The 24,519-nt window shown below is 44.8% G+C and overlaps 1 long non-coding RNA gene across 1 annotated transcript in view; it reads left to right on the forward strand.

Moving 5' to 3' along the window:
• Positions 1–21,085, forward strand: part of LOC132810756 (uncharacterized) — a 39,325-nt gene extending 18,240 nt beyond the window's left edge. The window contains exon 3 of the long non-coding RNA XR_009643066.1: positions 20,561–21,085. This is a non-coding gene — a long non-coding RNA (uncharacterized LOC132810756). The remainder of the gene's footprint in view (positions 1–20,560) is intronic.
• The last annotated feature ends 3,434 nt before the right edge of the window (positions 21,086–24,519 follow it).

Consider the following 24,519-nt stretch of genomic DNA (forward strand, 5'->3'; position numbering starts at 1 on the left):
AGGGGACACATTCTGTCCCTAGTTAATCTTCTGACGTTAGTATTCATGGAGAATCCCTTTGGATTTTCCTCAGCATTACCAGCCAAGGTTTTCTCAGGTCTCCTTTTTGCCCTCCTGCTCTCCCACTTCAGTGTATTACTGTACCCACAATGTTCCTTGAGGAATCCAGCTGGCCATATATGACATGGGCCGCCTTTTTCCTGACCAGAACCTCAATACCCCCAATCATCCAGAACTTTCTACTTGTAATCAGCATTGTCCTTCGCACTAACAGAAATATCCTCACCCTGGACTCTCATTTTTTCTTTCTTTTGAAAGCTTCCCATCTGCCTGAGGTCCATTTACCTGCAAATAGTTTCCACAATCAACAGCTAAAAGCTCTTGACCAATACCTTCTGGATTGGGGCAGGACAGTTTTGATGTTTCACTTGTGGAACAGGCCTGTCCTTTTCCATAACTGTTTTCAACCTAATACAGTTGTGTCACTTTGTAAAAATTATCCCCAAACTAACCCCTCAGTCCCTTTCCCTACCTTTTTCCCCAAGGGGAGGTCAGGTTTTGCCCCTTTTCTCCAGGGGGATGGTGAGTAACCAGTGGTAATTGTGCACATCAGTACACATGACATAGATACAGTTAGGTGGGTTCTGGTCAAGTGAGTATCTGGATTAGGTAAGAAGTTAAAAAGCAGGGCAACAAGGGTTGTGAACTCCCGATTACTCCCAGGGCTTATGGAAAACGATAGGAGAGGTCCACAGGTTAAGGAGCTATGCAGGAACACAGCCAGTTTTGGGGCAATGAAGCAGGACCTAGCAGAGGTTGAGTGGGGGAGTCTGTTTGAAGGAAAAGAAACGACTGGAAAATGGGAGGCTTTTAAAAGTGTGATACTGAAAATGCAGGGTCGGTATGTAACTGTTATGGTGAAGGGAAAAGTGGCAGGTTTAGGGACCCCTGGCTGATGAGGGATATTGAGGCTCTGGGCTGGCAAATGAAGTTGGTATACATTGGGTTTAAGGTTTCCATATCTCCCGAAACTCTTCCAGCCCTAAAGACACAATCAATCTGTGGAGACCCTATAATCTTCTCAGGTCTCTGCCACACTCCGATCTGTCGAACCCACTCCAGTCTCTATGACTGTTCTAATCCAGTTCCTAAAGGAACCACGGTCTGTGTAACATGCTCTCATTACTATCACCCATCTTCTCAATGTCTGCTCCTCCAGTATTTCCACCCATCTACTAATCTGCATAAACCTTCTCCAGCTCTTACACCCTTATCTGTGTTAACGACAACCTCCCCTACAACACTTTCCCACTTTGGCCAAACTGGAGGAGATTACTAATGCTCCTTTATCTGTGTAACTGTCTCCAATCAAAATTGCTGTTCTCACCTCCAGGAAAATCTGTCCGATTCCACATCCTCCATGTCTAAATAACACCAGAACCTAACAATTTCGAGATATCTAAACGTCTTTAGTCCCGACTACCCTCGAAATGTATGTTTTTTCTTCGAGTCTATACAACCTACATAGTCTCTGTAATCTGCTCCATTCCCTAAATAGTCCCTGTCAGTATAAACCAGCGCTGTCCTACCACTATCCTTTTCCCTGTAAACTGCTCCATCCCTCCCAACCTCCCCATCTCCACGAACTCCTGCAGGCCCTACAGCTCTCCATATTTCTGTAACCTCATGTGGCTCTATGGTCCTCCCTCCCTGACAAACCATCTGCAGTCCCCATATCCCTCCCAATCCGAGTCCTCTGCTCCAGATCAGACCATCAGGTCTCTATAAACACCTCCACTTCTGACAACTCTTCCTATTTGTGTAACCTCGTTCAGACCCCATACTCTCCAGATCCCTGCATCCTCTTCCTGCCATTGCAATCAAAATCATGTTTTTGTAAAATCCACCAGTGCTTAAACCTTCCCCAACTCAGTAACCTCTTGCAGTCCTAACAAAACACCTAAACTGTGAAACCTTTCATTTCGCTACAATCTTCCCTCCCTCCCTCCTCAAATGCGTTCATTACCATGTAACCTCACAATTACTGAATCCTCCTTTTGGCACTGCAAGCCTCCGAATGTCTGCAAAATCCTCCTGTCCTGATATCCCTAGCTTATCTCTGTCATCCACACCACCCTCCAGTGCCCTTTTGGGGAACGTGGCAGAGGAGAGAAGATTTGTAGAGACTGGGCCATGTTACGGAGGTAGAATCCTGGAAATTACAGAATTAGTCTAATGTCTGTGGTATGCAGATTATTGGAGAGGACTCTGACAGACAGAATTTATGACTACTTGGAAAACCATGGTTAAATTTTAGACAGTATGGGTTTGTGAGGGGTAGCTCATGCCTCACAAACCTTATTGAATTCTTTGAAGATGTGGCAGAATATGTTGAAGCTCATTCAGAAACTGAGTAGGCATGGGATACAGGGAAATCTGTCTGTCTGGGTACAGGGTTGGATGGCCCAGAGAAGACAGAGTATGGCAGCAGATGGACAGTATTGAGCCAGGAGCTCAGTAACCAGTGGTGTTCTGTAACAGTAAGCTTTGGGACTCTGCTCTCTGTGATTTTTATAAATGACTTGGATGTTGATGTTGGAGAGTTGGTTAGTAAGTTTGCCAATCAGGTGGAGTGGTGGGTAATGTGGAGGGCTGTTGTCGGTTGCAATGGGACATTGACAGGAGGTAGATCTGGGCTGGAAATGGCAAATGGAGTTCAAGCTGGAAAAGTGTGAAGTGATTCATTCTGGAAGGTGGAATTTGAATACAGAATGCAGGGTGAAAGGCAGAATGCTTGGCCATATGGAGGATCAGAGAGATTAAGGGGTCCATAGCCATTGATCCCTCAAAGTCGTCACACACGTTGATAGGGTTGTTAAAAATGCATATGTTGTGTTGGCTTTCCTTAGCAAGGGGATAGATTTTAAGAACAGTGAGGTTTTACTGCATCTTTCTAGCATCCTGGAGGGCATTTCTTATGTACAAAGTTTGAGAGACCTAAGGCTTTTCTCATGGGAGTGAAAAAGGGGTGGGGCGAACTAGTGGAGGGGAACAAGATGATGAGAGGCACAGAGAGAGTGAATACTGAGAGACTTTTTCTCCTATGGCATAAATAACTATTACAAGGTGGTGTAATTTTAAGGTGAATGGAGGATAGATAAAAGGATAGAGAATGGTAGGTGGTTGGAATGCACTGACATTGGTGGCAGTAAAATTAGATACTTTCGGGACATTTAACAGACTCTTGGATAGGCACATGAATGAGAGTAAAATGAAGGGTATGGAAGTTAGTTTGGTCTTACAGACGGATAAAAGGTTGGCATGGCATCATGGCCGAAGTGTCTTGTCCTGTACTGTTCTGTGTTCTATGTTCCGTATGGTAAATGGGTAATAAGCTCAAATCAGTGTGAACGGATATGACATTCAGGAGGAGCTAGTCAACTGGATACAAAATTGGCTTGATGATTGGAGACAGAGGGTGATGGGAGACATGTTGTTTTTCTGACTGGAGGCATGTGACCCGCGGTGCAGTGGGTCCCCTGTTGTTTGTCACTTGGATAAATGTTTTGTATGAGAATATTGGTTTCCTGGTAAATAAGCTTCTTGTGTGACACTGACATTGGTGGTAAAGTGGACAGTGAAGAAGGTTATCTATGATACAACAGGATTAACAGTACTTCTGGATAGTGGGCAAAAGAATAGCAGATGGAGTTTAATTAGATAGATGTGAAGTGTTGCATTGTGGTGAAACAAACCAGGGTGGGACTTGTACTGCTCATGTTCGGGCCCTGGGTGGTGCTGTCAGTCAGAGACACGGGGATGCAGGTACATAGTTCTTTCAAAGTTGCATCACAGGCAGGCAGGCTGGTGAAGCAGGCGTTTGGGATATAGAACATAGAACATAGAAGGATACAGCGCAGTACAGGCCCTTCGGCCCTCGATGTTGCGCCGACCGAATCCTACCTAACCTATACTAGCCCAATAACTTCCAAATGCCTATCCAATGCCCGCTTAAATGACCATAAAGAAGGAGAGTTCACCACTGATACGGGCAGGGCATTCCATGAACTCACAACCCGCTGTGTGAAGAATCTACCCCTAACATCTGTCCTATACCTACCACCCCTTAATTTAAAGCTATGTCCCCTAGTAACACCTGACTCCATTAGCGGTAAAAGGTTCTTAGTATCTACCCTATCTAAACCCCTAATCATCTTATACACTTCTATCAGATCTCCCCTAAACCTTCTCTTCTCCAATGAGAACAGCCCCAAGTGCCTCAGCCTTTCCTCATAAGATTTTCAGGCAACATCCTGGTAAACCTCCTCTGCACTCGTTCTAAAGCTTCCACATCCTTCCTATAGTATGGCGACCAAAACTGCACACAATACTCCAGATGAGGCCTCACCAGAGTCTTATACAACTGCAACATGACCTCAGGACTCCGGAACTCAATTCCTCTGCCAATAAAGCCCAGTACACCATATGCCTTCCTCACAGCACTATTTACCTGGGTGGCAACTTTCAGAGATCTGTGTACATGGACACCAAGATCCCTCTGCTCATCCACACTACCAAGTAGCCTACCATTAGCCCAGTAATCCATCATCTTGTTATTCCTACCAAAGTGAACGACTTCGCACTTAGCTACATTGAATTCCATTTGCCACATTTCCGCCCAGCTCTGCAACTTATCTATATCCCGCTGTAACCTACCACTTCCTTCCTCACTATCCACAACTCCACCGACTTTTGTGTCATCCGCAAACTTGCTTACCCAGCTTTCAAGCCCTTCCTCTAGATCATTTATAAAGATAACAAAAAGCAATGGTCCCAAAACAGATCCTTGTGGTACACCGCTAGTAACTGCGCTCCAAGATGAACATAATCCATCAACTACTACCCTCTGTCTCCTTCCAGCCAGCCAATTCCTAATCCAAACCTCTAATGTATCCTCAATGCCATACCTCCGTAGTTTTAGCATTAGCCTACCATGGGGAACCTTATCGAACGCCTTACTAAACTCCATATACACAACATCTACTGCTTTACCCTCGTCCACTTCCTTAGTCACCTTCTCAAAGAACTGATGGGTACCTTCATTGGTCAGAGCATGGAGAGTAAGAGTTGGGATGTCATGTTGTATCTTTACAAGACATTGGTCAGGCCACCATAAATGCACTGCTGATCAGAAGGAAGAACTCATCACGTTCACTGTCCTCCTTTATGGAAGGACAACAAATATTCTCTCCTGGTCTGGCCAACATTTGACTCCAGGCCAACCGCAATATGACTGACTCTGAGCTGCCCTCTGGATAATTAAGAGTGGGCTCAAAGAATACTAGTCCAGTCAGTGACACTCACATTACATAAATGAATAAATAAAAATACATATGTCCCTCCCTACCTTTGCAAACCCCTCCAGCTGCAACAACCCGTACTTAGTTTGAAACACTCTTCAGGCCCTGCCCACTCTCTGTAACACTCTCGCCACCTCCAGCACCTTCACCTCTCCCTGTTCATATTGTGACATTATACCCTCACGGGGATTCCTCTGCCAATTGCCCTATTCCTGCTAACAGACCAATTGCAACCCCTTGAAACTTTAAAACTAAAACACTCTCGCGCTTCAAGATTTTAAGTACTTTTTGGTGATCTTCTCAACTTCATAATCTAACATGATCCATTTTGTCCTGAGTGAGGGAAAGGTGTGGGTTTCTTGTTAAGATTTTGTCTGTTTAAATGGAATATCCTTTTGTTGATTGATTTACACTGTTCCTTCAAATGTTTACCAAATGTTTCAATCTGTTTAAATTGTTTAGCTTGGTCAGTTCTCCTCTCAAACTCATGTCATTGGCAATTTTTGTTTTTAGTTGTAGCTTGTCCTTTCTGTGATTCACTTTAAAACTTTTATATTTCTTTAAACTGCACTTTAGCGCAATTTCCCAGAGGATCTCTCCAGATGACATTACTCATTCACTAAGTTTCATCACACAACGGTCGATCTGACACAGTTACATCCCTAGCCAGTTGCACAATAAGTTATTTAAAGAAAAACTGAAAAAATTCTCCTAACTTCCCTTCCACTTTTCCCGTTGTCAGTGTGATTGTCAATGTTATATGAAGTTTGAATTTTCACTGAATTGTCATTATGCCTTTATTAAAAATTCTAATGAGTTCCTGTGTGATGCAGTGATGAGCCATGAAATGCTGTTCATTGGCCTGAAACTGTTCTGCTGCTTGTGTCTTTGGCAAATTGTAGCCAGAATTTACATTCAGACTGACTCTACTTCATGATCTGCGGCCAAATGATTTCTCTGTCATGCCTTTGTTATCAATTATTGTTAGCGTTGTCCACTTAGCCTGAGTTTGCACAAGGTTGTGAACCATTGAATATTTATGTCCACCTTTTTTCACCCTGTAACCACGTCACCCTGAAGTCTAACTCTCTTTTATCTCTGTGTCACAAATCCATCTACCTTATGGCAGAGACTTTGTCCATTCCACAAAAAAAAGCATAATTTGCTGTTTCCTACAATTTTCTGTCTCAAATTGATTCACTGATGTACAGTTTTAGTTAAACTTGGTCCCATCCTGTTCCTTTCTGCTTGTCTTCAGCCACATCCCCATGTTGTTCCAAAGCTTCACCTTTTCTATTTGGATTTGGCAAGTTCCTTTCATCTGAACCCTGTCTCTGCATCCTCTCTGTCAGTTTAAAGCCCTGTCCCTAAACCTACCAATGTGATTGGCCAGGAGACTGGTCCCAGCACATTTACAGCGGGACCATCCGAATGGTTTATTTTTAAACTCAGGTATGGGATGTTGGTGTCTCTGACTGACCAGCCTTTCCTGCCCAGCCCACGCTGCCCTTGAGCTGAGTAACTTGCTCGGCCATTTCAGAGGCAAACACTTTGCTGTGGGGATGTCGTACAGATCACGTGAGGATGGCAGATGTCCCCTAGTGTATTTTTGATGAACAAACATTGTTTGGGACATCAGCAATGATTTCGTACTTATCCATAGATTGTTAATTGCAATTAAAAAAAATAATGATTGCAAATTCCACCATTTCTGATGGTGGGTTTAAACCTGTCTCCACTGAACATTGGGTGAGGTTTCGGATACATGCTCTCGCAGTAATACCACGAAGCCATCACTTCACCTGCTCAAAGGTTGCTCATTCCTGAGCACTGATACCAGGGCATCAGGAACCTAAACCTGTTCTTCCTACATGATTGTTTCGTTATGAAATCTTCCTGCCCTCTGGTGATATCACTCAGTCTCTCCCCATGTGGTATCCCTCACTGTGAGGGTCTAATTGCTGCCTCTGTCAGCATCTCTCACTCTTGCAGCTACTCCAGATCCTGAGCCAATTGAAGTCTTCACTGCAGAGAGACAGGACAGCACAGGCCAGGGATGGAGACAGCGTTTTTCAGATCTCTGTTGGACTTAGTGCCATTCCCGATGTGTATCCCTCACGAGATCACTCTAATTTCCCAAACAGTCTATTCCTCTGACTCCTGTAGGTACTCAGGAAGGTCCTGACTCAATAGACTTCCCAGCTGCTGGCTGTCTCGTCCATCGCCACATTGAAGATGGTTGATCAGCCAGGGAGATAAAGGGAAGGGAGATTTGGAGTCTTAAATAAATCCCGCAGTGAGGTAAGATCACTCACAGTGAACAGAGCAGAGAGCAAAGACAGAGCTCCAAACATCGGCTAACAAAACATGGCACAGATACAGTGCTGGAGAGGAAGCACAGTACAGACACACCCCAGGCTCAATCAACACCCCTATAGTAAGTTCTGTTGTGTTAAGACTCACTACTCTGCAACACTCTATCTATGGCATGTCTTGGTGACTAGTGTCTTCAATAATTTGTAACTCCTACAACAGATACAGTCCCGGTAACCGCCTCCCTTCCCTCTCCTCCCTCCACATACTTGAATTATGGTGCATTCCAGCCTACCATCACTATTAATATAATTTGCTTCAGTGTCTATTATGTGCCTTATCTCAGTAGTCTCCTCCTCCAATAACATGCAGCACGGAAACGGTTCCTTTGATCCAACTAGTCCATGCTGACCAGAATCCCTGAACGAGTCCCGTTACCCTGCACTTAACACAAATCCCTTCAAACCTTCTCCTCTCCATGTACCTGGACAAATGTCTTTTACATGTTGTTATTGTACTTTTCTCTACCACTTCCCCTCAAAACTTATTCCATACCCGCACCATACTCTGTGTGGAAAATCTTCTCCTCCTAATCCTTTTAAGTTTTTTCCTCTACCATCTCCTACTTATGCCCTCCAGAACACAGAACATAGAACATGACAGTGCAGTATAGGCCCTTCGACCCTCAATGTTGCGCCAACCTGTGGAAACAATCTGAAGCACATCTAACCTTCCCTATTCCATTCTCATCCATATGCCTATCCAATGACTGTTTAAATGCCCATAAAGTTGGCGAGTCTACCACTGTTTCAGAGCTGAAAATGTATTGCTGGAATAGTGTGTTGCTGATGAACGGCTTATGCCCGAAACGTCGAATTTCCTGTTCCTTGGATGCTGCCTGACCTGCTGCGCTTTTCCAGCAACACACTTTCAGCTCTGATCTCCAGCATCTGTAGACCTCACTTTTACCACTGTTTCAGGCCATGCATTCCATGCCTGACAATTCTGAGTAAAGAACCTACTTCTGGCATCTGTCCTATATCTATTAATTAATGTTAATATTAATTACTACTTCAATTTAAAACTATTTGCCCTCGTGCTAGGAGTCGCCACCTGAGGGAAAAGGCTCTCACTGTCCAAACCATGTCACCCTCTGATTGTCTTATATGTCTCAATTAATTGATCTTAAACTCTTCTCTCAAATACAAACAGGTTCAAGTCCCTCAGCCTTCCTCATGACACCTTCCCTCTGTACCAGGTAACATCGTAGTAAAACTCCTCGGAACACATTCCAAATTTTTAACATCCTTCTAAAGCGGTGACTTGAACCATAGGCAACACTTCAAATGCGGCCGCACCAGAGTTTTGTACAGCTGCAGCATTATCTCATGGTTCCGAAACTCATTCCCTGTCCCAATAAAAGCTCACCTGCTGAATGCCTTCTTAACAAACTGGGTGGCAACTGTCAATGATCCATGTACATGGACAAAGTGATCTCTCTGCTCATCTGCACTACCAAGTTCTGCTTTACCCACATCCACCTGTTTGGTCACCTCAAAGTAGTCAACAAGGTTTGTGAGGCATGACCTACACTTCCCAAAACCATGCCGACTATCCCTCATCAACGTGTTCATCTCCAAATGATTATAAATGCTGGCCTTTACAAGCCTTTCCAACACTTTACCCAGAATCGAAGTAAGGCTCACACTTCTATAATTACCCCGGGTTGTCTCTATTCCCCTTCTTGGTCAAGGGGACAACATTTGCTGTCCTTCTGCCTTCTGGCACTATTCCTGAAGGCAATGACGACATAAAGATCAAAGCCAAAGGCTCAGCAATCTCCTTACTGGCCTCCCAGAGAAGCCAAGAATAAATCCCATCTGGCCCAGGGGACCTTTTTTTGCACTTGCCAGAATTGCTAACACCTTATCCTTCTGCAGTTCAATCCCATCTAGTTATGGACTCCACTACCATGGGGTAAATACGTTGGCTACCTGTACCCCTCATGGTTTTATAAACCTTTATACAGTCACCCCTCAGCCACCTACGTCCAGTGGAAATGTGAAGGACAATGATATAAATATTTCTGCTCCCGTCCCTGCTACTACTTTGCCACAATGTTCTGGTATACACTTGTTCAGGACCTAGGGCTTTCTCTACCTTTGTGTTCTAAAACCTCCAGCACCACCTCTTCTGTCATGGAGACTCTTTCCAAGCCATCACTGTTTCTTTCCCTTTGTTTCCTAGTCTTTGTCCACAGTACGTTCTGACATGAAATGCTCATTTAGGCTCTCTCCTACCTCCTGTGGTTCGACACTTGGATGGCTTCACTGATCTTTGAGGAGCCCTAGTGTCTCTCCAGTTGCTTTTTTGGACTTGTGTGCTGCAGGAAATTCTTCGCATTCTATTTAAACCTATCTGCCACATTTATCTCATTCCCCCAGAATGCTTTCCAGCTTATCCAGCCTCTCCGTTTCTGTCAAACCCTCCAGTATCAGTGACATCTTCGTCAGTCTTTGCTCCATTTGCAGTTTCAGGAAATGCTTCCCAGATCAGGATGATCAGAATTCTATGCAGCGTTCCAAAGCTGTGCTGATTATCCCTAATCAATCCTTGTCGTTGCAAATGCATGTAACTCCTGTCCTGCAGAATCGCTTCCAACAACATCTGCATCGCTGACATCAAACTAATTGGTGTTGATGTCCCTGACTTTCCCTTGCAGCCTTTCCTAAATAATGGCACAACCTTAGCCACCCTCAAGGCTTCCAGCCCATCACCCATGGCTATCAGTGATAGAAATATCTCTTTATGGGACCCCACAATCTCTTCCTGAGCTTCCCGCAATATCCTGGGATATAATTGATTAGTTCCCAAGGATTTGTCCATCTTATATGCATTTTAGAACCTTTAGTACCTCCTGATCTGTTAAGTGGACTCTTTTGAAGACGTCACTGTTCCTTATTCCTTGACTTCCCCAACTTAAGTTCAAACATGAAATTTTTGTTCAGGTCTCACCCATCTCCTGTGTTTCCACACTTGGATGGCCCCATTCGTAATCAAGGAGCTATATTCTTCCCCAAGTTAATGTCCTGAAGAATATACTTGAAGAATCTCTTTGGATTTTCGTCAGCCTGATCTGCCAATGCTTTTTGTGGTCCCCTTTGTGCCCTCCTGATTTCCCTCTTAAGTGAATTACTCCACCCGCTATGTTCTTCAATGGATTCCCTTAATCCAGCTGGCTATGTGGCATGTGCCCCTTTTTGTTGACCAGAGCCTCAATGCCCCCCAGTCATCCAGTGTATCTCACTTGTGTCAGCATTGTCCTTCACACTAACAGAAATATGGTGTCCCTGAACTCTCATTTTATCGCTCTTTTGAAAGCTTCCCACCTGCCTGACGTCCCTTTACCTGCAAATAGCCTCCACAATCAATTGCCAAAAGCTCTTCAATAATACCTTCTGGATTGCGGCAAGATGAATTTTGATCTTTAACTTGTGCAGAAAGTGAGGATTGCAGATGCTGGAGATCAGAGCTGAAAATGCGTTGCTGGAAAAGCGCAGCAGGTCAGGCAGCATCCAAGGAGCAGGAGAATCGACATTTCGTGCATGAGCCCTTCTTCAGGAATCCTGGTCCTGTGGACCAGGCTTGTGCTTTTCCATTGCTACTTTCAAACTGATACAATTGTGCTCACTTTGCCAAAGTGTTGCCCCACTAATGCCTCAGTCCCTTTCCCTACCTTGTTCCCCAAGGGGAGGTCAGGTTTGACCCCTTCCTGCAGTCCAACCATTTACATTCTGACTGAGACATTTTTCTTGAGCGTGCCTACCAAATTCCACCCATTCAAGCTCTGAGCACTCTGGCAGTCCCAGACTGGGTTTGGAAAGTTACAATCCCTGACCATTCCAACCCTATCATTCTTACAGATATCTGCGATCTCCCGACATATTTGCTTCTCAAAATCTCGCTGACTGTAGGGGGGCTGTAGTACAGTCATATCAAACTGATGGCCCATTCCCATTTCTCAATTGCACTATTATCGCTTCAATGGGCGTTCCACAGGAATATCCTTTCTAAGTGTTGCAGTGATGTTTCACTGATCAAAAACTCCACCCCCTCCTCTCTCACCTCCTGTTCTATCCTCCCTATGGAATCTGTACCCTGGAACATTGAGCTCCCAGTCCTGTCCCACTGTCAGCTGTGTTTCTGCCATATCTATGGTATCCCAATCCCATGTTCTCATCCATGCACCGACTTCATTTGCCTTAATTGTTAAGTCTTTTATTTTGAAATAAATGCACTTTCATCAATCAGTTTTTCCTCAATGTCTGCTCTGCTCTTTCCTGATGTTTCTACTTAAGTTCATGCCTTGAAATTCTGTCCCAGCCTATACCTTCAGACTGTAGCCTGGCACCATCCACCTCACTATGGACAACACCTCACCTTTCATGTCATTTGCAAACTTACTAATGATACCTTCTGCTTTCACATCAGAGTTATTAATGTATATAATAAACAGCAATGGCTCCCGCACAGATCCCTGTGGCACACCGGTTGGTGAAAGAATTTCAATCATAAAACAGCCCTTCACCAGTTGTGGATCCTGTTTGCCAAATTGCCTTGGATCCCATTGGTCTGTTGGACCAGCCTTCTATATGGGACCTCGTCAAACGATGTAATGAACTCCATGTAACCCACTTCATCTGCACAGCCCTCATCAAAATCCTCAATCGTAATTTCAAACAAAAATCTCAGCTGAATTTGAGAAAGGATCTTACACTACCAAATCTATTACGAGTATCCCAAATCGATCTTGCCTTTTCAAATTCTGATTCATTCTGTTCCTCAGACTTGTTTCCAAAAATTTCTCTCCCCCTGCTGTCAGACTATAAGCTCTGTAATTACCTGGCCTGTCCCTGCTGCCCTTCTTGAACAAAGGAACCACATTAGCGATCCTCCAGTCATTCAGCACTTCACCTCTGGCCAGTAAAGTATTAAATGTATCCACTGGGCCACAGAAATCTCCTCCCTTACCTCCCATAGCAGCGTGGGATACATTTCATTGGATACTGGGGATTTATCCAACTTTAAGCCTGTGAAAGCATTTAATGCCTCCTCCTTATTGATGTTTGAGAAATTCCCCATCCCAACTGAAATATCCGGCTACAATGCCCTGCTCCTGTGTGAATACAGATGGGAAGTACTCATTGAAGACCTCACCTACTTCCCCTGGCTCAATGTACCGATTGTCCCTTTGGTTTCTAACAGGCCCCACACTTTCCCCAGTAACTCTCTTATTCTGAATATCCTGCTAAAATACCTTGTGGCTTTTCCTTAACACTATCTACCAAGGATGTTTAATGGCCGTTGTTTGCCCTTCATTTTTAAGGAGCCCCCTTGTACACTCTATACGTTGGAATGGCTTCACCTGAGTTTATTGCACTGTATTTTCTTTATCAAACTCACAATATCGCTTAACCAGTATTCGCTGCACTTGCTGCTTTTACTATTCCCTTGGCAGGACCACACTGGCCATGAATTCTCACTGTATCACTTCAACATACTCTCATTTTCCAAATATAGAACCAACTGCAGATTGTCCTCCCAGTCTCGGTTTGCCAGATCCACTCTAATGATAGTGAAACTGATAGCAGACTCAGTTATGAGGAGGACAGACAGGAGGCTGTGTGGCTGCAGAAGAGACCCCAGCATGGTGTGCTGCCTCCCGGGTATCAGGGTCAAGGGTTTCTCTGTGTGGTGACTGAACATTCTGAAGTGACAGGGTAAATACCCAGAGGTCATCGTGCACATCGGTCCACATGACACAGTTAGCCAAGAGGATGGGATCCTGTGAAATATGTACAGGGAGTGAAGAAAGGAGTTAAAAAGTAGTATCTCAAGGGTTGTGATCACCGGATTACTCCCAGTGCCACGTGCCAGTGACTATTGAAATAGAAGTATAGGCCAGGTAGAGGTGTGGCTGAGGAGCTGGTGGAGGGGTAGAGTTTTCAGTTCTTGGATCATTGGGATCTCTTCTGGGGTAGAGGTACCCTGAACAAGGGTGGACAGGTTTGACTTGATCCAGAAGGGCACCTCTATCCCTGGGGGGAGATTTGCTTTTCTTACCCTGGAGGGTTTGAATTAGTTTGGCAGCGGTTTGGACTCTGAGTAAGAGAGGTAACATCAACCAGTCTGGGGAAAATACATCAGCCATCGAGAGCAAGTTTCCTATGCAGGATATCCGGGGCACAGTATAGGGAGGGAAAAGACTTCTGGTTTAAATGACATTTATTTTAACACACGAGACCTGACTGGTAAGGCAGACGAGCTCAGAGCATGGATTAGCTCTGGGGACTGGGATATTACAGCCATAGCAGTAACATGGCTGAGCGAAGGGCAGGACTGGCAGCTCAGTGTTCCAGGACACACAAGCTACAGGCGTGACAGAAGGACAAGTGAGTGAGGAGGCGCAGCTGCCTTATTGATAAGGTAGGACATAACAACCGTGCTTAGAGGCGATACTCTTTTGGGATGATCAAACAAGGTCATATGGCTAGAAGTTAGAAACTAAAAGGGGATGGTCTGCTGGGATGATGTTCTGGACCCCCAAATAGCCAGTGGGTACGAGAGGAGCAGATGTGAAGAGAGATTGCAGGTACCTATAGAAATAATAGAATAGTATTGGTTGGAGATTTTAACTTCCCCTGTATTGACTGGACTACCCAGAGTGTAAAAGTCCTGTATGGGGTGGAATTTGTCAAATGTGTCCAAGAAAGTTTCCTAGATCAATATGGAGAGGGCCCCACTCTACGCAGGCAGCTGAAAACGGGACGTCCCCTCAGGAAACGAGGTCGGGCAAGTGACTGAAGTGTCAGTCGGAGAGCACTTTGGGTCCAATGACCACAACTGTCCTCTTTTTTAACACAGTTATGGAAAAAGATCAGGCAGGTCCACAGATTAAGGTCATTATCTGGAGAAGGGCCAATTTTGGAGCTATTTGGCAGGATCGAGCAGAGGTCGATTGGATTAATTAAAAATCACACAACACCAGGTTATAGCCCAACAGATTTAATTCAAACACCAGCTTTCGAAGTCCAGGTGATCATTCTGAAAGATGAAAACTTAAACTAAATTTGTTTGGCATTACATTTCATGACACTGCAATCCTGTTGCTATAAATTCTGGGCCTGATTATTGTGCTCGACAACCACCTGATTAAGCAGCGCTATGAAACCCAGTCCCTCCAAATAAACCCGATGGACTGTAAGCTGGTGTTGTGTGATTTTTAATGTTGTACATCCCAGTCCAACACCAGCTCCTCCACATCATGCTCCCATCCACTGGGTGAGTCTGTTTGAAGGAATTGGAATGACTGGCAAATGGGAGGCTTTTAAAAGTGCGATCTCAAGAATCCAATGTGTACCTGTCAGAGTGAAGGGAAAAGCTTGCAGGTTTAGGGATCCCTGGCTGATGGGGGATATTGAGGCTCGTTTCAAGAAAAAGAAGGCGGCACACATTGTCTTCAATGTTTCCGTATCTACGTAACCTCTTCCAGTCCTAAAGACACGATAACACAGTGGAGACTCGACAATCCTCTCCGGTCCCTGCAGCACTCCCGATAACCGACTGAAAGCCTGTGATTCTCCCGATCCAGTTCTCGCAAGACTCACTCTCTGTGTTGCATCATCCCATCGCGAACACCCACCCTTTCAGTATAAGCCCCTCCTGTATCTCCATCCATTTACGCATCTCCATAACCTTCTCCAGCTCTCACACCCCTACCTGTGTAAACTCACCCGCCCCTACAACCCTTTCCCCTTTGACCAAACTGGAGATGGTTACTAATGCTCCCTTATCTGTGAAACTGTCTCCAACCGAAATCACTGCCGTTCTGGATAATCTGACAGACTCCACACCCTTCATATCGAAATAATCTGCAGATGTAAAACGTCCTATACCTATAAACATCTTCAGTCACGGCTACCCTCCATATCTGTTTAGTCCTCCAGTCTATACAGCCCACTCTATCTCTGTTATCTGCTTCATTCACTGAAATACCTCCCTGTCTGTGTAAACCGCTCCATCCTACTAACACCCTTCTCGCTGTAGACTGCTCCACCCCTCCTAACCTCTCTATCTTCATGAACACGTGTAGACCATACAGCCCTCCACATTTCTGTAACACCCTGTGGTTCTATGTGTTCCATGTGAAACCACCTCCATTCCCCACAACCCTCCCAGTCTGTGTCGTCTTCTCCAGATCAGATCATTGCTGTCTGTGTTACATCCGACAATCCTAGTAAACCTCCCTAATGTATCTATTCATTCAGAACCCATCCTCTCCAGCCTCCTGAAACCCCTTCCTGCCATTGTAACCCTCCCTATTTAGAACACAGAACAGTACAACACCGTACAGGTCCTTCAGCACTCAGTGTTGTGTCAATCTTTTATCCTACTATAAGATCAATCTAACCTGCAGACCATTGAAACAAAGGAAATCACAGCACAGGAACAAGCTCTTCAGCCTGCTAAATCTCCGCTGGTCCAGATTCTCTGTCTAAACCTGTCGCCTATTTGGTGACGATCTGTATCCCTTTGCTCCCTGCCCATTCATGCATCTGTCTGGATATATCTTAACTGACGTTGTAATTCCCGCCTGTAGCACCTCCGTTGGCAAAGTGTTCCAGGCCCCCATCACCCTCTGCATAAAGATCTTTCCAGCGTATCTGCCCTAAACTTTTACCCTTTCATTGTGAACTCGTTACTCCATGTAATTGAGTTCCACACTCTGGGTGAAAAATGCTTCTTGCTGTCCACCTTGTCTACGCATCCCATGATTTTGCAGACCTCAATCAGGTCTCCAGTCAACCTTCGTCTTTCTAATGAAAATAATCCCGAACTATTCAATCTCTCCTTATTGCTAACGCCCTCTATACCAGGCAACATCCTGATGAACCTCCTCTGCACCCTCTCCAAAGCATGCACATCCTTTCGGTAATGCGGGCACCAGAACCATACGTAATATTCTATACCAAAGTCCTATACAACTGTAACATGACCTGACAACTCTTGTACTCAATACCACGTCCAATGAAGGAAAGCATGCCATATGCTGCCTTGACCACTTTATTGACCTGCGTTACCACATTCAAGGATCAACGGACCTGAATACCCAGATGTTAATTTTTCGCAGGACCTTCCCATTTACTGTATTTTGAATTGGATCTTCCGAAATGCATCACCTCGCATTTGCCCGGATTGAACTCCATCTGCCATTTCTCTGCCCGCCTCTCCAATCTACCTATATTCTGCTGTATTATCTGACATTCCCCTTCACTGTCTGCTACTCCACCAACCTTAGTGTCATCTGCAAAGTTGCTAATAAAGGAACCGATACCTTCCTCCAAGTCTGCCAACATTCAGCTCCTCACCACCACCACCCTCCCCTTACAGGGGAAGGATCCTGACCCTAACAACCACGAGAGACTGACTGACTGTGTCCAAGCTCCCGGACTGGGACCTGAGACTCCCACTGACTCCCTGTGCTGGGCACCATGACTGACTGTGGACAATGATACCAAGCTCCCTGGGTTTGTGTTTGCACTAAACACCAAGACAATGCAGCAGGCAGGTGAGCCTGGTAGCTCTAGCTGAGGGGTAACACTGCTAAAGGCAGGGTGAGGTAAGACAATAATTATGTGAACATTCAATTCAGCTCAAAGTGAATCTGTACAAACACTGAGTGAGCAGCCCAGAGGGACAGTCCATGACCTGGTTGTGTCCCTGAGCACAGTGTCCTTGCAGCAGCATTGCAATGAGAGCTGTCAGTGCACCCTGTGCTCCAGCATTGAAGTACAGAAGCATACTGTCAGTTGGTCCGAGATCTGCTGGGATGGCATGGTGAGGCTGACATATGTCAGATGCCAGCATTGGAGGATATGTAGTACATGCAGCTTTGGTCTGTGCAGTGTCCCCTGAGACGCTGGTGTCCAAGACAGAAGGCCTCAGGAGCAAGGGTGATGATGGCGTCACCAGATACCAGCTCTAAAATTCATGCCAAATTGTCCATATTGAGTTTCCCCACGGTGGGAGGGAGGACATGAACCTGAAAATTAATGAGGAGAGATCTGCATGAATGTGCCTGCTGATCATCAGGAGGTATTGAATCAGCAATTGGCCACTATCTTGTTGAAATCTTGTCTTGACCTGTACAGCACAGGAACAGGCCTGTCAGCCCATTAAGTTGCACTGATACTTGATGCCTTTAGAAGTTATAAAATGTTGTATATCATTATATTCCCTGCTAACTCATGTACATGTCAATATACCATCATTGCTGTTGTATATTCTTCTACAGCCTCCTCCATCAGTGCATTCCAGGCACTTTCACATTCTGTCTGGAGCACAGCAAAAAAAAAACTTGCTTCTCATATCTCCTTTAAATATTCCCCAATTACCTAAAACTTATGCCCCCTAGCAATTAATGTTCCTACTCTGGGGAACAGAAAGACTGCAACTGTCTATTCTATCCATACCTCTCATAATTTTGTAAACCTTTAACAGGTTCCACTTATGTCTAGTATCCTCCAAACCAGACAACATCCTAGTAAATGGTTTTCAAACCCTGTCCAATACTTCGACATCCTTTTGCTGATCTGGTAATCAGTCCTGCACACAATATTCTAAACGATGCCAAAATATAGTTCTATCCAGATGCAACATGTAACAATGTTTCCTTGTGTTGCCACTTTCAGGGAACTATGGACCTGTATCCCCAAATCCCTTCAATGTTGAAGCTACTTAGAGGTCTTTCATTTCTTGTATATTTCTCTCCTGCAGCAGACTTTCTCAAACGTATCAACTCGCAATTGCTTATTTTAAAGTACATTTGCTTTTTCTGCATCCAAGTCTCCAGCCCACGGATATCCTGCTGCATCATCTGCCAATCACCATGACAACCCGCAACTCCCCCAATCTATTCACGCATATCCAGACCGAAAAAATACACCCTTCCACCACTACTGACTGCTATGACCAAGCAGTTCTCTGTCTATGTTACTGACTGATCGCTGATCCTAGTTCACATCCCCTTCTGTATGAGCCTGCTGTAAGGAACCATATCAAAGGCCTTGCAGAGGTCCAGATGGCCAACATCCAGCTCCATGCCCTCATCAATCCACGTTCCCAAAATATTCAATCACGTTTGTGAGACACATTTTCCACCCACACAAAACCATGTTGCCCATCGTGAATAACTCCATATTTTTCCAAATGTGAGTCAGTCATATCAGTAAGAATCTCTAATATTTTCCTTACCACTGATGTAAGGCTCTCCGAGCTGAAATTTCTGGAATTATCCATGTTGCCCTTCTTCAACCAAGGAGCAACATTGGCTTTTTTCAAGTTCTCTGGAACCTGTGCTGTGACTGAAGAGCAAACAAAATGTGTGCACGAAGTCTCAGCAATTTACTCCCTCGATCCCCTCAATATTCTGGGACTAATCCCTTTATCTCCTGGAGACTTGTCGACCTTAATATTTTTCAAAACACACAACACAGCCTCCATTTTTAATATCAAAATGACACAGGATATCAGCATATGGGCGACACCGTGGTTAGCACTGCTGCCTCACAGCGCCAGACACCCGGGTTCAATTCCTGACTCAGGCGAGAGACTGTGTGGAGTTTGCACATTCTCCCCGTGTCTGCGTGGGTTTCCTCCGGGTGCTCCAGTTTCCTCCTACAGTCTAAAAAATGTGCAGGTAAGGTGAATTGGCCATGCTAAATTGCCCGTAGTGTTAGATAAGGGGTAAATGTAGGGGTATGGGTGAGTTGCGGGTCGGTGTGGACTTGTTGGGCCGAAGGGCCTGTTTCCACACTGTAAGTAATCTAATCTAATCCATCTCTTGATTCACCACCCACCATGTTCTCCTCCTTTGTGAATACCAATACAAAGTATTCATTAAAGACTTAACCCCCTTCCACGCATTAATTCCCTCCTTTTTCCTTGATCGGGCGCACTCTTTGTTTTCCTTAATCCTGTTTATAAAGACATTGCATCGTGCTTTATCGTCTAGCCAATTCTTTTTCTTTCCGTTTTTCCTGTCTTTTATCATGTTTTTCGAGGCTTCTGAGTGTCTTCAGTTCCCAAACTCTTAGATGTGCTTCCTTGTTCTTTTTGACTGAACTGACGATTTCTCTTGTCATTAAAATTTCCCAAATCTTGCCATCCTTACCACCCTGTCTCCATGACCAGATCTCACATCCCTGAATATAGTAACATCGAGAAGGGTCAGATGGGCTTCTCAGACAACTCTCACAGATCCATCATAATAGCCCCCATTGTTGAGGTCCTTTAAGCCTTATTTGAAACTCAGAACCATATACAGACATTCGACAGTTTATATTCCTTGCCTTTTATATTCCTTATTTTACTTTTCCTTCTCTGGTCTGAAAAGAAATTTGCTAAAGATGACTTGATATTTTTTGACAGTATCATTTCACAAACACTGGTTGCTTTCTAATTTCGTTTTGGATCTCCCTTCTCCACATTCCGCACTCCTCTTGGCATTCTGTAGTATTACGTTCCCATTGTGTGATGTAAGGTTTCCTGTTCTGTCTTTGTATTCCTAGATTTCAAGGGGCCTCTGGATTTAGCTGCCTGACCCTTTTCAATTTGAGAACACATTTTCTTACAACCACTTTAATCTTCTCTCAGACTACCTGCCACTGCTCTGATTCTGATTTATCTTCTTGTTACTTGTTTCTGTTTACTTGAAGAAACAAGGTTAGACAGTGCCTTCTTAGTCTCGCTTTGTCCTTTGCAATACTTAGGTTAAAACCAAATGAATTATGATCACTATTCCCTAAATATTGTCCTTTTCTTTCCAGATGGCAATGACTCAGTGCTACCTGAGAAAATGTCAATGTACTCATACCTGCTGCTGAGTATCCGCGGTGGAGGGAGGGAGTCGTTGTGGATGGGGACCATTTATTTCGGCTGCTCAGTCTTTAATCGTGTCAAACTGAGTGCTTCTGGAGTTGCACTCATCAAACAAGTGGAGATTATTTGATCATATTCCTGATTTGAACCTTGGAGATTTTGGACAGGCTTTGGCAAGCCAGGAGAAAAGTTACTTGCTGCAGGATTCCTAACTTCTGATTTGATGTTCTCACCATAGCATTGAAATGGTCTTGGATTAACCTGAGAATGTTAGTGCCAATGGATTCATCATTGGTACTGCCTTTGAATGTTGAATGGCGCTGATGAGATGATTACGATGGTCATTGTTTGACATTTATGTGGCACAGATGTTACTTGTCACTTGTCACTTGTCAGCCCCGAAGCCTGGCTGCTGTCCAAGTCTCGCTGCATTTTGACTGATTTTTGTGATCTTAGGAGTACGGAATTGTAAATTCATGAGCCAACCTCATCACATCTGATCATATGAAGGAGTGAGCTCGCAGATAGCTGGTTTTCCAAAGTCTCTGCTGCCTTAGATCTTCTAGATGGCAGTGAGTTGAGAAGGTACTGGAGCAGTATACACTGGTATTGCTGCGCATCAGTGGGAAATGGATGGATAGCCGTGGAAGTGATAGTTATTAAATTAGCTGAAATTTGACCTTAGATTAAATTGCAAGAATAAACATCACAGGTTTTGGAGAGTTAGTAGATGAATTCTAAACCTCTGACCTGCTCTTAAAGGCAGTGTTATTAATATGGTTAGTTCAGGGCAACTCCTAGTCAATGATGGCACCCGGGATGCTGATAGACACTGTGTTGGGGCCTCAGTGATGGGAACTCAGTGATGGGAATGCTATTGAAAATCAAAGAATGATGGTTTGATTCGTTAGTGATATATTTGTCTCATGTTTGAGTGTCGTGAGCATTACTTGCTGCTTGTCAGACAAAATCCGGATGTTTTCCAGGTCTTGTTGCATTTCAGCATGGCCTGTTTCAGGAATGGTATAATCAGTGACCATTCCTCTGTGTGACCTTATGATGGAGAGAGGGTCATTGCAGCAGCTGGAAATAGTTTAGCCTCAGACACTCTCTTTCCTGAGGAATAGCTGCAGAACTTTCCTGGAGTTCCAGTTACTCACACTGGGAACAGGCATTATTGTTGTTGGGAATAATTCCCACCAGAAGAGTACTTGCCCCAGATTCTGATTGAGTATAGTTTTACTCGGGCTCCTATTGTCACACGCTGTTAAATGGTGACTCGATGTTAAGAGTAATTACTCTCACTGCCCCTTTGGAGTTCCACTCTTTTAAATTGAGCTTGCAGTGGGTTCAGGATCTGAGTGAGCCTGACGGGTCACTACCTGAATGACACTGAGCAGATTATTGCTGATTGATCCCATTATTGCTGACACTTTCTATCACATTTCCATGGTAGACCCATCGTACACCGATGGGTCAGTGACTTGCTGCAACGCAAGGGCCTTGCTTTTTGTTCACAGGATACAGGCGGGCAGTTTATCACATTGTTGGTAGGTGTCAGTATTATTGCTGGAATAGAACAGCTTGACTCGAGATTTGCCAATCTCTGGAAATAAATCACAGTTTACAGTGTCCCAGACATTTCTTGACATTGTGCGGAGTGAATCGAATTGTCTGAAGATTGGGGTCAGTGATGCTGGGGCCTACTGAAGGGGCCTGAAATGGATCATCTGCTCAGCCCATCTGGTGAAAGTTGTTACAAATGCAGCAGCTTTATTTTATTCCTGCTGTGCTGGGCTCCCCAATAATGGGTGATTTCATTGTTGGAGAGCAGCAGCCTCCTCCTCCAGTGGTCTCTTTCATTGTCCACTATCTTTTATAACTGCATGTGGCAGGATTGCAGGGATAGATCTGAACCATTGATAGTGGGATCACTGAGCTCTGTCCATCACTTGCTGCTTGTGCTGTCGGAATACAAGTCGTCCCGTTTTGCAGCTGAAGGCAGGAAGAGTTTCTCCAGGTTGTCCCTCTTCTCTAGGTCTGGCTGCTGCTGCTCCCAGCATGTTCTTCTGCACTCATCACTGACCCAGTTACTGTACAGTGGGAGGTATGTCGGGCCGTGACGGTTACTGTACAGTGGGAGGTATGTTGGGCCGTGATGGTTACTGTACAGTGGGAGGTATGTCGGGCCGTGATGGTTACTGTAGAGTGGGAGGTATGTCGGGCCGTGATGGTTACTGTAAAGTAGGAGGTATGTCTGGCCGTGATGGTTACTGTACAGTGGGAGGTATGTCGGGCCGTGATGGTTACTGTACAGTTGGTGGTATGTCGGGCCGTGATGGTTACTGTAAAGTGGGAGGTATGTCGGGGTGTAATGGATACTGTACAGTGGGAGGTATGTCTGGCCGTGATGGTTACTGTACAGTGGGAGGTATGTCAGGCCGTGATGGTTTCTGTACAGTGGGAGGTATGTCGGGGTGTGATGGATACTGTACAGTGGGAGGTATGTCTGGCCGTGATGGTTACTGTACAGTGGGAGGTATGTCGGGCCGTGATGGTTACTGTACAATGGGAGGTATGTCGGGCCGTGATGGTTACTGTACAGTGGGAGGTATATCGGGCCATGTCCAGTTACTGTACAGAGGGAGCTATGTCGGTCCACGAAGTGGACTGTATGAGTTGTGCAGAACATGTTTCTGCTGCTTCCGATGGGCCATTGTAGTTCATGGATGCATTGTCCTTAGTTGCTTACTCCGTTTAAAGTCTGTACCTTTCAGTGCATGTCATGGTGAGGAGTGTCTGGAAAATGTGAAGTTAGCCCTTGCTCCCCATAAGGACTGTGCAGACACCATTGTTACCGATATATGAAATGGAGGGGTGTATCTGCAGCAGGCAGATCGGTGATGATGTGGTCAATTATAGGTTTCCCTTTTATTGGTTCCCCATAACCTGCCGCAGAGCAGTCTAGCTGCCGCAGGATCCAGCATCAATGCTGAGCGATATGATTATATTAGATTCCCTGCAGTATGGGAACAGACCTTTCGTGCCAACCAGTCCACACCAACCCTCCAAAGAGCAATCAATGGCTAATTCACCTGAGCTGCACATCTTTGGACTGTGGGAGGAACCCCCCGCCGACACGGAGGTAATGTGTAAACTCCACATAGGCACTTGCCCAAGTCTTGAATCGAACGTAGATCCCTGATACTGTGAGGCAGCAGTGCTAACCACAGAGCCACCATGCGGCCCTATACTGACTATATGCCAAGGAGCTGCCCTCTTCTGCCTGGCTGTGTCAATTCAGTGGGACAGTACCTACCAGAGAGGATGGTGATGTTACCTGGGACATTGTCCTGTTCACATTATCTTGCTTTCCAGACAATATCTGATTGTTATTTGATTAGTCTGTGAGAATATATAAAAGGTCAATTTATATATTGTATAGTGAAGAGTTAATGTCACTTTATTTCTTACATATTTTAATTGAACCAAACATCAGTTTTTCAGTTGGAAACAATTGAAGTGAACAATAATTGATTTACCAGAGCGCACACCTAATTATTGCACAATTCAGTGACTGAAGTAAACAGCTGATTCATGTTCAGATCAGCGAACACACCATCTTGCAGGCAGCAAAGCTGTTGACAATGACTTTGAGAAAAAGCCTGAATTCAGACACTGTGTTACTGGCCCTCACCACGACCTCCAAAACACTGGCTATCGCCAAAATCTGTCCAGTGAGCTTCCAAACTGGAGCTGAGCAGTTACTCACACAATCCCTCAAAATAGACTGGTTAGAGATACACCTGAACAACGGGGAGTGGTGTGTGGGGCAGACTGGTCAATGGACTAGCACATGGCGCTGGTCCAGATGCAGTTCAACATTTGTAAAAATGACCTGTAAATA

This window comes from Hemiscyllium ocellatum, unplaced genomic scaffold, assembly GCF_020745735.1.
Source record: "Hemiscyllium ocellatum isolate sHemOce1 unplaced genomic scaffold, sHemOce1.pat.X.cur. scaffold_1892_pat_ctg1, whole genome shotgun sequence".
Classification (NCBI taxonomy): Eukaryota; Metazoa; Chordata; class Chondrichthyes; order Orectolobiformes; family Hemiscylliidae; genus Hemiscyllium; species Hemiscyllium ocellatum.